Here is a 14,509-nt window from a genome sequence, read left to right on the forward strand (position 1 = left end):
AGGTAACGGTTGTTGACGTTGGTGCACCGGCTGAGAGCAACGTGCACGCCCTCCTCTTCGCAGCTTTGTCTTCTCCTTCTTCGTCTTCAGCAGTTCCCCTACGGGAAGATGACGACGGTGGTTGAACGCGAAGCTATATCGTGATGGATTCTTTGTTTGGCCAGTCCCTAGGGGCATCCTGCCCCAATCATCATCAGATGTGCTGCGGACGGGTCACGGACGCGGGGCATCCCCCCGAGCAAGAGACGTTAAGATCCTCCTCTAAAGTTTTCAGTTCGTCGTTTGTATTGACGTTCAGCTTCGTGTGCCTTCGTTGTATCAGTAGCTTCTTGACGTAGTTTGAATGAGTCAAGGACATAAGTCTCGTTCGTAGCACTTGCTCCTGTCTAGGTTTTCTAGCGCCTTATTAAAAGCAGGCGTAGTTTAGGTGCGACTCTAAAGGCTGTCACTGCGTCGGAAGCGGGCCGGTTTGTTGTGTGTGACTTTGATTTGGGTATAAAAGAATGGCGTGTTATTTGCGTGTACGGGCCCAACAACGGTGCCGAAAGAAAGGCTTTTTTCGAGGATTTACGAACATGGTGTAACACTGAGCGGCTGTTGATTTTGTTGGGGGATTTTAACTGCGTGTGTTCTGCGCGTGATAAAAGCAGCCTGTCCAATTTCCGAGATGCAAGTACGGCGGTGCTGAACGACATTGTCACAGATTTCGCGCTGGAAGATGTAGGTGATAGCCTTGGTGGCGCTGGGACAGTACAATACACTCATTTTCAGGGCAATAGTCACGCTCGTCTGGATAGACTGTATATGTCGCTTGAGCTTCTGCCTGAGTGCGACGATTACCAAGTGTCCCCGGTGTCGTTTAGCGACCACTGTCTCGTGTCGGTATCACTTGGTAGGATCGGAAAGCGAAGAAACGCGTTCTGTGGGGGGTTGTGGAAATTTATTAACAAGTTGCTTGAGGATGAAGAATTTGTTGAGGCCGTCGTCGTATGTGGACGGGAGTATTTTTGCAGTAATGACAACGTTAACTATGCTTCTAAATGGGAACATTTTAAACAGAGGGTTAAAATGAAAGCCCTTGAAAGATCGTCTGCAATGAAATATGAGAAAAGGAAAGAGGCCTGGCTGCGGAGTAGTCTGGACGTTTTTATAAAGGAAGAATGTAAATCACCTGGCATGTTTAATGATATTCTAACTCTAAAAGCGCAACTTGAAGTCATCGACAGGGAACGCTATCACGGTGCAATTGTACGGGCAAGGGCTGAACGTTTCTTGCTTGGCGAAGCGCCAACAAAAAGAGCACTTAGTTCGGAAAAAAGATACGCTCGTAGGAATGTGATAGCCGAAATTGTGTCCGATGGGGTAGTGTACAATGACCAGAGCAATATTGAGCGGTGTTTCTGTGAGCATTATGAAAAGATATTCGCGCGTCACCCTGTCGAAGTGGTTAAGTTTAAGGAGGAGTTCATATGTTTAATGCCAAAGTTGGCTGAAGAAACCATAGAGTCCCTCGCAAGGGATATCACCGTAGAGGAGGTGAGGAGAGCCATCGACAAGCTGAACACTGGAAAGACACCGGGCCCCGATGGTTTATCCGCAGCCTTTTGTAAAAAGTTTAAAGAAGACCTTAGTCCGGTGTTGTGTAGAGTGTATTTGGAGTCTTATTAGAATGGCGTGCTTCCGCCTTCATTTTTAGAGTCGCATACCATTTTCATCCCGAAATCTGAGGAAGACGCTAAACTCAGAGAAATCTCTGGGTATCGCCCCATTAGCCTGACGAATGTCGACTACAAGATTTTGATGAAAATATTGGCATCCCGCATGCAGACTGTGATCAAAGACATTGTTGGACCGCACCAAACTTGCGGAATAAAAGGAAGATCGATTGTAACGAATGTTCACATGGCCCGGAGTGTTTTGGAATGTTGCGATAGCGTCCAGGGAACTTTAGCAATGCTTCAAATTGATCTGGCAAAGGCCTTTGATCAGGTTTCGCACGAACTTCTTTTAAACATGTTAGAGCAAGTAAATGTAGGGTCTGTTATTCTTGATGGTGTGCGCATATCGAACAACTGCAGTTCGATATGGAAGCAGTGCAAATGCATTTGTTATCAAAAGAAACTATATGGCGGGCCTCAATGGTTTCTCTAGTCAACTGATCACTGCGTCAAGCTACAATGGTTGTCTTACTTTCAGTAAGACCACCATTGGGCAGCTTACAGGCACCGTCTTTGTAGCAAATGGAAAAATCCTGCAATGTACATCAGGAAAAAAATGGCATTTTTTTCGTTTCAACATGGAAAAAATGATGAATGCACATTTGGAGCCTTTTACTATCAGTACTCAGACCTTCGTGAGTTATTTTTTTTTACACAAGAAAGGTAGTTCATAGACATCGGGGCCTTTATTCAAGGGACTGTGTGTATAAGCCACCTTTGAATAAACTTCCCCCATTAACAGTAGCTTGAAGCGGAGATCAGTCGACAAGGGAAATCATCAAGGCCCATGGAATAGTTTCTCTGAATGACATTAGCAGCGCTTCTATTCATTACACATAAATAATTGTAGTTGTTATCCAATCACTACAATTCCCCAAGCACGGGCCCCTTTTTACAGTCGTATTTTATGTCACCCACTTTTGCCCTTAACTTTCTAGATTATATTGTTTGTGCTTTCCCTTCCATTTGCTATGTTCACACTTGTATAAAACTGACCAACTCTCAGTGAAATTAAAGAGTTAGTAGCACAGTGTCCGGTCTACTCTGTGTGTCCCTTGTCTCCCTGTACTTAAGTTTTGCTGTAATTGACCGCTTCCCTTAAGAGACTACGCCTAGCGAACCTCGGATTCACTTGAAGACGAGTCCCACGTTCGGGTGCCAAAAATGTGGGGACCAGTGTTCTTACGGCGGCCTAGCTCGATCCTCGAGATTCTGCCCCAAGTCTAGCTCCGATGAACACCGCCACGGATCGCCAACTTGGTGTAGTGGCAGCGAACAGCAAAGAACACAGGACACAGAATTCGCCCACTCCGACGTTTATTGCACTGCAAGAAGGGACGTCGGGCGCGTCGCTATCCACCGCCAAGGCCACCTTAGCCAGGACGGGAAAAACAGGCTCGAGGGCGGACAAAGGAAGGCCAAAAAGGAGCAAGTCGTACTTACGGCCGCTCCCGATGATGGCCCCGGACCAGGCCGCCCGAAAATTCCGGGCAAAACCTGTCACGTCAGGTTTGGTCACTGGAAAACCTGTCACGTCCTCCCGCATCGTGGAACATGCGCGGGCCGCGGGGAGAGAAGGACCTCCCCCTCTCGCCTCCGCGGCGAGCCGAGAGAGATAGGGAAGATGGTCGACCTCCGCAATTCCCACAAACCGTAGCCAAGTCGAGGAATTTGAGTAGCCAAGTCGAGGAATCTAGTCCCGCGATGCCCATTACTATCTACGATTTCCGCTATGACCTTATCCATACGTACGGCCACTACAAGCATAAAAAAAAGAGCACGTACTTAGGAAACCACAAATGTGTACCGTTTTGAGGGTGCCGATTCAAAATATTTAGTTATTTATTGGACCTCCTGGGCTTATGCGGTAGTAAATAGGTTTATTCAGTGAGAAAAATAATCAATTTTAGTTAAACGTTTGATTTTTTCGCCAGATTGTGGGTTTTGTAACATCTGCGATGATGGAACTAGGGCAGGTCTTCGAGGGAACGTTAGTAGGTCGTTTACTCTGAAGAGGACTCAGACACGTCTTATTTACCGTCAGTCCTCCGAGATGGCGCCACCATACTGGGCAGGGCCCCTATCTGGCCTCACCTTGTTTCTGACATTTGCATTTGGCTTTTTTTTTGGCGGCTAAAAGTAGGGTATGTTCGAGCACGGCCGCTCGATGGAAACTAGGTTCGGCCTGCCCATTCACGCGCCGCCAATGGGCAGACGCGTGACAGCGGATTCGTCAGTGGTCGCCGCTACTTTCGGCGGGGGCGCCCCACATCGGTGACGGATCCCGCGGCCCTCGCTTTGCCTACAGAATATCCGCTATCATCGTTCCTTTAAACGTCGTTCGTTCGCGTTATAATACACGTATCTGTAAAATATTAACACCACAATTTACGGCAAAGATATGTCTTCAATGTCTAAGAATTTCATCTGTTTGATGGCGGTAATTCTTGTTCGCGGTTTAAAAAGACGAGTGCGATGCAGCCGCTCCCGCAACCCAGTTCTCGCGATGTTGGGGAATATGACTGTACAAATTGTTGCAATGCTAATTCGGTTTAAACACTGCAGCCCGTTTGTGCTGGAAAATAAAAATCCATTACTGCTGCCATTAACCACGCTAATTGAGGACAATTTTAAAACGGCCGTGTTTTAACCGTGCCAAACACAGGCTCAGCAGCCTGTGTTTGTATTCAGACACGGTAATTTTACTCCGAACCAAATGTCCCTAAATTTCGAGAAATTGGAGAAGGTCACATTTATTAGTAAACCGGATATTTACTCGTTAAAGAGGGACGTAAAATGCTTAAATGCGCTGCGTACCTGATTGCTTTGCGTGAGAGGAACACCTAGTTGTGTACTATCGGTAATGTGTTTGTGATTTGCTTTCTTCTTTCCGTATTTCGTTTGAATCGTGGTTTGATTTCGCATGTGCGGTAGAGTTTCCCGTATGTGTGAAATCTGATGTGTGAAGTCAGATAGGCTGCTTCAGTGGATATTCATAGATTTAATAAAAACTGCTTGGCAGTGAGAACTTTTGTATTTTTGCGTGATTTTATATGTTGTAGAGCATTTACGCACCTTGTCGTTTTTCATTATAAAAAAGCACATAATCACCTCAGCTTTTTAACAATCTTTACATGTTACCTTTAATAGGGTGGAATCGGAATTACCGCGGGCAAGCAACACGGTTGGAAGGATTAATGCGGCTTGCAGCATCGCGTGTCGGCGACGGGCTATGGCATGGAAGCGAAGTTTACGGTTGCCGCTTGTACTCGCGGTGGGGTGCCACGTATCGGCGCACACTCCGGTTTGGCGCGCAAAGCAGCAGCGGCGGCAATGTTGAAGCTCGCGTGAGCGCTTTGAGCTTTTCGTTTCGCAGAATTCCTCGCATTGCGGGTGTAATATAGCGTACTAGTGTGACTGTGCTCCTGGTTATGAAATGACCAAAACTGCTGAGTGCCGCGCTGCAAGTCAAATTCCTCGAAAACCCAGGACGTCTGCTACCACGAGATCCCTGCCAAAGAGCGACTCCGAGATGCCTGGCTGCACATCTCCCGTCAAGGCATCAACAAGAGCAGCCAATGGAAGCCAAACTCCAGATCGGTCGTTTGCTCGCTGCACTTCAAGGAGGATGACTACACGGGGGGATTGAAGTGCAAGTTGTTGCTGCCAACAGCTGTGTCGGCAAGATTTCCGTCGTACCCAATGTACATGCAGCCGGGAAGCCCAAAAAGAAGGAGGGCGCTTGTTCGGCCGCTGCTCGAGGCGTGTGCGTCGGCATCTCAAGTACGCAATCAAGGGCAAGTGAGCACAATGGTTGCAGAAAATGAAAAGATCAGACGTTCAATTCTGGGCCCAATTGGTAATGAAAAAAGAGGTCAACCGCACTTGCCGACAGAGGCAGAGCGAATCCTGCACGCTCTCACGGACATGCAATCATGCGGCAAACGTAATATTGAGACTCGAGAATGCCAGACTTCGTTCGATCTGACAGGCTTTTTCGATAACACCAAGAGAATAGTTGTGAAAGAGGTGCCAACGGTGGGGAGGAGGAGCCCCAGACCGACGCCGAGTAAATTGATGACACCAGAATGTAAACTGGGGGGGGGGGGAGTTAGACATATACTGCTTTGGAGTAAAAGCTATTGAGGCCGCTTCTTGCCAACTGGGCTGGCGATGTTAATAGCTCTTTCGAGAAGTTACTGAAGCTTTCGCAAAAACATTTCTCGCCGAAGGTTTTCTGCTTGCAAAGCTGATTGCCGTGAACCATACGCGAAGAGGACTTACATATTTTCTGTCAAACCCAATAAACCGCTCTTTAATTGTTGTATTAAATTTACCTTTTTATGTACCACTCACTTAATACAGTTTAATTTACCTTCCAACTGTATATTACGTTGTGGAACAAGTGTAAATTAAAAAAACGACTGCCGCAGTTTTACAGCATTCCAACTGCATCTGTACTCATTTCCGTGTTTTTGGTTCCTATGTAAATAGTGTCTTTGTTGCAATAAATCAGTTCATAGTTGCGTTCGCTCTGTCCACTTTATTCGTGTGTACTCTGTAATTTTGTATACTCTGTAACCTAACACGCTGTCTCACAATATTTCCAAAGGAAATTAACCAATTTACCCTAAAAGGTAATAATATTATTCCAGTTTTGTTTGAAAACGCAGGTGAAAATATCCAGTCACATTTGTCCAACCCGCATTGAGAAATGGGCGTGTACGACACAGCATAAAACGTTAACGCGATTTTTACGTACGCGCAAGTTATAAGCTGCTATGTAATAAACAGAAATGCGGCTTCTCAGACTAGCTTGCCGCGCCAAATATTATTCCTGAAAGCCTTTTGAAAGTATCCAGAAACAAATCCGCCGATTCCGCTAGACGTTAGCAATGCGCCACCGGCGAACGTCGCATGCGGTGCGCTAAAGGAAAACAAATGCAGCGCTGTGCCTACTTCGGAAATACTAGTTAGTCCGTCACGCCTACATTGTGAGTTTTCATCTCACGTATCACCATACATTATTATAAATTATGAAGTTGCTGACTTCGGCCGTCGGTGGCATGAACAACTTACACCGCATTGAAACCATGACTGCGGCCGGCAGCCGCCGCTATTCTTTCACTAGGGTGCCTGGATGTTCCTCCTCGCCGCCCCTGGCGGGCGAGGAGGAACATCCAGGCACCCTATTCTTTCACCGATGATTAGCACCACGACTGACGCTGCGGCGGAAAGGGAAACTAACGCCGTCACCGGCGGATGGGTGCGTTCGACAGGCCGGACCTAGTTTCCATCGAGCGGCCACGGCTTGACGAACAGTGTCATGTAAGGCAACGTAACCCGGCAATCGGCAAGAGTTGTCTGAAGCCCGTACTACATGGAGCGATTTCGCCGGCGAATTCGCTGATGCGGCGCCACTCGTGCGGCAAAACCACCTTTTTTCGTTGCTGCGGCAAAGTGCCAAACATTTGAAGCGGTCGAGCAAACGCCGCTCGTGCGGCGTGTGCGGCGTAGAGGGGCCGGACCTGCGGTCAATAGGAGCGCAGCTCGGCGCCACTTGCAAGCTTGGAAACCAGATGGCGTTGCTTGTATGAGCGCGACAAAAGTGCGGGCACAACAAAACGTTTGTCTTCTCTGCTGTGTGCGTATATTGATAAAGAATTGGCGATTCTTATATAAAGCCGCAAATAAACCTATATTTACCGCAAACCAGGCAGAAACAACTTGCCAAGAAAGTAAAATAAAACCACCCTTGATAAAATCACAACGACCTTTGCTGGTGGCAAACGTAATTCAGTCTGCAAACAAGGCGCATCTGAAATGCGAAAATCGCGGCGTTCGCAGGCCCCATGTAGACGAAAATTCCAGGTATTGCGAACTTCGCAAGTGAGAATGTTCGTTCCAGCGGATTCGCAGGCGAAATTCGCTCCATGTAGAACGGGCTTGAGCCAACCCCAAAGCGCCGGACTGCTGTGCAGCTATAACAAGCATGTGCCCGCCCTCCCAACAGGTAGACGCACGGGGGTTTTATGGTTACGTGTATTTTCGTAACTTACATTGTTTACCCCACCATTTGTTCAGCTATGAAAAGAATATGCATTACATTCAAGAAAAAAAAACTCATCCTGAAAGCTTAGAAGCCCTGCCTAACTTGCGCTTGCTTTTGACGGCCTCAGATGTGCATATTGCGTGATAGATTCTAGTGCGGGTTAAGAGCTAGTGAGTCGCGTGGCCATTCCCTTTTTTCCTAATTGTATAGCTTATTTCAGCGAACTGTGCGACAAAAGTAATGTCAGTATGATTCTAATAAATCAATCTTTCGAATGAACCAAACTTGCGTTTTCTCAGAAATGCCCGTGTTACTCAGCCAAATTGGCCTCAGCAGGGCCTGTGATCTGACCTTGCGGGCACATCACTCGAAGAATCTGTGTATAAGATGGACTTTGGAATTTTGTGTTGAACAATATTTTGTGGAATGAGTAATATGCCATATATGCCTTTGCTATGGAAATTATAATGTGTATATTGATAATTCTGCAGATACCAATGTTTGGTCAATGAGCAATAGGGCAAGTTTTTCAAAGTATCACAGTAAACCTCTGCCGGTTAGTGATTATGCCACAAGGACAAGAAGTGGTGCCAAATCGCGCTTCTTGGTACGTGGTTTTCAGAAAATGTCATTAGGATAGGTCACAAGAAATATACTGCAGTTCCTATGGTTGAAAAGGTTAGTCAACGATGATGTCTAGACATCTAAAAATGAACGAAACGAGCGGAACCTTCCTCTCTAGCCATCAGTGAGAAGAAGAAGCAAATGGACTATTTAAAAAGATCTGGGTTGAAGATTTATCGTCTAGGAAATGATGAAAAGAATGCTTATAAAATGATTAATTTTTAACTGCATATACAATATTTATGTACATTTGTTGATGTTCAAACACCATTCGCTGCATTAAACGTAAAGACTCTGCGTGGGGCTAGTGCGGAAAGCACTCGACGCAAGCCGAATTCCAAAGTGCAGCCCTGGGTAGAGTATCTTTAGCGCTGTTTTTGTGGCTGACCCATTCACGATAGTGCCGTAGTCCAGGCTAGACCCCAACAAGGTGGAATAGACACGCTGGAGGAGTTCTTTGTGACACAACCTTCGGGATGTGTATTGTTTTTAAGCATGGGTGTTCGAGCTGATGGATGTGTGGAATGAATATGAGTTTTTCATCAAAGCGTACATCTCAAAACTTGTGTGCCTTTTTTACACCAACCGAGTCAAGATTCATACACAGGATCCGGGCAGTCTCCGCGCCACTCGGAGAATACTACACGCGTGATCTGTACAAGTTTAACATTAAAACCGCTTTAACGCCTAGCGAGCAAGTCTGTTCACACAAAGGTGGATTTGTCGTTCAGATGTGGACATGTTGTAGGGGGACATTACAGATCGAGCTCCTTTGAAGGCACACCCTTGAGGGTGCTCTGTGCTGCTACCCCAACCACCGAGTTCTTCGGGAGCGCTAGAGGGGGTACAGGTGTTGCGGTGGAGGCTGGAGCTGCAGCGAGTACCTCTACGTGCATCTCATCGGCACCCTTAAATGTCCGGGGGGTCAGAGAAGCGGGCAAAAACGGACAGCCACCGCTTCCGTTGCTCTGTGTTGCCACCGCAACCGCTGCGGGTTTGCCCTGCGGTGTGGTGACAAGTTGGACTGTGCCAGAGGAATCCCAGGTACGAGTGGGGCGGGTAGGGAGGGACGAGGTTGGCTTCCCTGACCTGATTTGCCCCCGAAATTAGACACCGCTCCACACACCGTTGAGCTGTGCTGGAGTACCTGCGCAAGAAAAAAGAGGCGAACCTCTACCGCGGCTCAGGGAACGTAATACTCTCGTTGACTTTTATGTTTATTATCTGTTTCTCCTGTTTGAACTTCTCGCATGATCTCGAATAGGCTGAATGCGGTTCCTGACAGTTCGAGCAGGTAAACCTTAGTGACTCGCAATTTTCAGTTGGACGGACTTGCGTGGAACATTTGGCGCACGTCAGTCTGCCGCGGCAACAGTTTGTACCGTGACCAAAACGCTTGCACTTGAAGCTGTGCGCAGGTTCGGTATACTATAGGGTTGGGTCGGACATCTAATGAAGCCTGGTTTGACGGACTCAGGAAGTGTTAAAGGGCTACTGAAGCGCTTTTAAAACAGGGCAAAACTGTACTTTTTACAATTCTTACATTAGTCAGTTTACGCCTATAAACTTTTTTTTGGCGTTTTTAGCTTGGGGACAGTGGTATTTGTCGTTAAAGTTGACCATACGCCCCGCCCACCGCTCCCTGCCGTATAGCCGGAAGAGCGAGAAACCGAGAGGCAGCGACCGGAAGCAGCGTCGTATTCGAAAGACGGCCAGCGACGTGCGGCACGACTTCGCTGTGTCCCAGTTTTCTCGGCGAAGTTCCGAAGTAAGCAGGCCTGTAAACTGCGCTTTATTAATCTTTATTGTGTAGAGTTGCTTCCGCGTCGATTTTCAACCGTAATGCTACTGTGTGATTCCCTAAAGCGACTCCTAGGTATAAGAGATTTCCTACCCGAGCGCCCGTGGCTACTACATTGCCTCACGAGTAGTCGCGGGGCCGGCCGTGTCGTCGGTTGCTCTGTGCTTCATCCGTGAAGAGACGGGCTCAAACAAATATGCAGGTACCCCAAGTTCCTGATCTATCATTATAAGGGGATTAGAAAATTCGTGAGACCGCAGCGCTCAGGGCTTCCCGAACTTCTTGCTCGTTTTCCCGATCAACGTTGTTGGCTGTGACGGCAGCTTAGCTGAGTAGCTAGATTTTAGGAACAAATCAAGCAAGATGAAAGCATGAAGCGTTTTCTGCGCGCGGAAGCGCTCCGCACACTTGCCGGTAGTGCATGCCCGTACGGCGCACGAAACGGCTCGCACCAAGCATGCCGCGGCAGCGACCGCTCTTCGCTGCCGTCCAGAATCAAGGCCGTCGCGAAAAGCAAGTGAATGTGGGAGAAAGTGGATGAATAGTGTGGTGAAATATTGTGCTAGGGATTGTCATCCAAGGTGATTTTGAAAGAGGTGATCGAATTTGTGTCGCGATGAAGCGCCGACTGGTCACGGAGCTCGTCGACGGCAGCAAATGAACCTCCCCGAGCGCGAGATGCGGCGAGAGGCCGATGGATGGCGTTACCTGCGCGCAAGAATGAACACAGCACCGATGTCCAGAATGACTATCAACGTGAAAATAAGGTTCCACACACGAGAAAGGGGATGATAGTGCAGTGAAAAACTGTGTTAAGTATAGTCATTCACAATTGTAGAGGTAGGAGCGACCAAATATCGGCTTCGGGGCTAAGCCTAAAGTTCCCAACATGCGAGGCGATCCGTGCAACCAAAACTGGCTGAAGCTGTTTGGGAAGGCGTTTTTCTAAAGTTCGTCGGGGACCAGCGTGCTGCGTTTTGGTTCCTCTACCTTTCGGGGGACCACCAGCGTTCGGTTCCCCTATTATAAAACTGTGTTTGTGCAGCAATGACACGTTTCGCTGACCCCCCGTGCAGCGACCCGGCACTAGCACCTCCGCGCGACGCGACGACCGGCGGCGGCCCCTTCGCTAGCTGCTGCCTGTGCGCATCGCAGGCCGCTGCACACAGCTTGTTACCGCCTGCCCGAATGTGAAAACAAAGTCGCACATGCGAAGAAGGGGATGGTGGTGTGTCGAAACACTGTGCCAGGAATTGTGATTAGTGCTGGTGGTGAAAGCGGCGAACCTATATCTGCACAACTCCCTGCACCCCAGAAACAGAAGTCGGCCATGAGTCGTCGGGGGAAACCCCTTTCTAAAGCTCGCCGCGAGCGAACTTTTGGCGTTTATACTTCCCTCAGGCTCTTATATTCTTAGGAAAGATGGTGTGAACCCTCCATTCACCAGAGGTCCTTCTGGCCCGTATCTGAACGGGAACAGAATAAGATCTTGAGGCCGAGCGGTCCCCGCAGCGCCGGAACTTCTGAATATGACGTCATCTGCAGCCGGCCAATCCTGAAAGGAAGTCAGCGCTCTGACTGCGGCGCCGGGCAGGGGTCGTTTATTTTGACGAAAAAGATGGCTTGGGTGTATTTACACATAAAATAAACCTGTTTTTCGAATTCAGTGTCAAGTAAACCCTAAAGTAATGCCCCCAACATAATGTTTTTGAAAAGCTCTTCACCAGTCCTTTTTTGTAGGTATTCCTTGGTCGTTACGACGTCTACTGATCCGCCCCAATGCCGTTCCGCCCTGATTCCCAAGGCCTCAAGCGCATTGGCTTCGGTTGCATTTTTTCGATCCTTCTCAGAAATCACGTCCTAGGAGCTATTAAAGCTGCGATGGGGTGATGTCTATATGGACCATGCGGTTTTGTGAGAGGAGATTATTCGATTTCTGCTGATGTCTACATCGACCATGCGCTTTTGTGAGAGGAGATTATTCGATTTCTGCTGATTGTTCACATAAATGAGAAATGCTCCTGTTTCGAGTTCCAGTTTAGATATGACATGCTCCTGTTTTGACTTTATACGACTTGCCAATTATATTTTGAGAAAATTAGGAATGAGAAACACAGACCAGACCCAGGGTAGTGATGGGCTTTGATTATTAAGAGATTGAGTAATCAAGAAGCGCGGGAAATTATCGTTTTCTGGGAACTAGATTACAGGCAAAATGGGGGATGGGACTTCGGTGTGGCCCTCTTTCAGGCGCTGGTGATATTCGGGGGGTTTTGGAAATACCATGCACGTACCATAAATGAGTGAACGGGAGTTTTTTCTTCGCTGGCTTTATTCTTGCCGTTAGAGAGGTCACCGGGCTCCCTGCCTTTTAAACAGACAGGAAGCCCGTAGGCCGCAGCTTGACAAGGGCTCCAAGGGCCACCGATGGGACCTCCCACCATTTCCTCAAAAGTCTTTGGGACGGTTGATTGCAGTGTGAGTAAGGTTGTTCGGGGTCCGTGTGTCGCCAATACAGGGGCCGTGTGTGGTGTATCAAAGAAAAGAAGCTCCGTTGCACGTTGGTACTGTCTGGAGTGTTATAAATGCATTTTATTTGTCAAATCAATATGCATCTACATACAAAATGTTCATAACTGTACTCGGCGACAACTTGCTTTGGCAATGGAACGAAAGCTACGGGGGGAAGGGGGAGGGAAAGCTAACTTCTCTCGGTTACCGCGCCAAAGTAGTTCCCAATAAAATGTTTCCGTTTCAGTTTCGGCGTGACAGATACGGAGGTGATGCAGTTAATTTCTTCGCATGAGCTCCATGCTTGAGTGCACTGAACCACGATAACCAAGCATGCAGGCATATTGGTGTCTCCTTCCACATGCTTCATTTGTTTGTAAGCACAAGCCAACGCTTTGACTGGACATGGCCGCCCGTGCGGCCTTCAACTGAGGAACTCAGACCGAACGTGGACTATAACACTCAACTCTGTATCGTTCGCAAGAGAAGAGCATTTTCCAAGCGCTACAGTTTTGACGGAATGCACCGATTTGTATTCTCTTGTGGACCTCAAAACTGGGCAGCAGCAGCGGCATGTGCAGCGTGCTTACATAGCGCGGGCGCGGTATATACCGAAAGAGCAGCATGCACACATGCATACGCACGCGCTCGTTTACGCCGGAAAACTGCATAACCTAACGGGATGCGTAAACGGCGGAGAGTCCCGTTTGCATGAGTCTCACTTGGGCGTACACTTTGCAAACCACTCGCTTCCATTGCTTAGACAGCGAAGCTTCTTATAAATCCTATGCGGAGAATGAAGCAGCGACGTCCCGAAAGCCACCAAAAAAACGCCAGGCTTGGTTTTCGGAAGGTAACCACTGCGATGCCCTCGGCGACAGCCGCAAATAAAGAAATCCGAAAATGTAAAACAAAATGCTCTTTGTTGCATATATTCTGGCTTGCAATTTAGTGGCATTATTAACCCAAGTCTAAATCATAAGAACATATATTATTGCATTGGTGAGGTTACTGCCAACCAATAGACCCTTTGCAAAATGGCCCGAACGCTGGCGGAGGAGCGGTAAGCCATTTCAGAAGCACTGTGCAACGCCATCATATAAGGAAACGAAAACAGCGAAAAGGCAGCAAACGTCCGCCGCGGTGTTATTATGGCATGTGCTTCTCGTAAAGTTGTTTTTCCTATAACTGGGTGGGAAAATACTCTTGCTGCTCTTCCTTTGTGTGAAGAGCAGCATATTCTGGGCTTATATTCGACGACGCAGTCGACTGAAAGGCCCTACGAGATCCTACAATTTCAGCGTGGAATACCGTCATCTCGGGTGACTAACAGCAGCAAGCGATTGGAGGACTCGTATCTAAAACAAATAGCCTTATCGCCACCTACTAGTTAATTCGTCCACTTGTAATTTTGTTGATTCAATGCACCCTTGCTCCGTCGTCGTGGTGGCTGGCCGCTATGAACGGACTATGAGGGGGCCATTCTTTGCTGAGCGCTCATGTTGCGAATGTTTAGAGTTTCTAAACCGCTTGCGGAAAGGACGAAAGCATACATAGACACTGCTCTTATCCATACTATATTTCCCGAACACACTTCATTGCCTTGCAGACAGAAAAATGTTGTCCCTCATCTTACTTGATTGCTGCGACCCATCTTTTTTCGTCTGTATGCCAGTTGGAAACACTTGATAGGACACATGCAAATACGTTATGCAAGTTATAAACATGTGATGCATTTTCCACCTGTATTCCATTGCCAGTACAACTCGTGCATTGCGTCAAGGAGTTCGTACTTACATCGAG

Source organism: Haemaphysalis longicornis, unplaced genomic scaffold (genome assembly GCF_048455015.1).
Source record: "Haemaphysalis longicornis isolate Haplotype H1 unplaced genomic scaffold, Haemaphysalis longicornis Haplotype H1 scaffold_8, whole genome shotgun sequence".
Classification (NCBI taxonomy): domain Eukaryota; kingdom Metazoa; phylum Arthropoda; class Arachnida; order Ixodida; family Ixodidae; genus Haemaphysalis; species Haemaphysalis longicornis.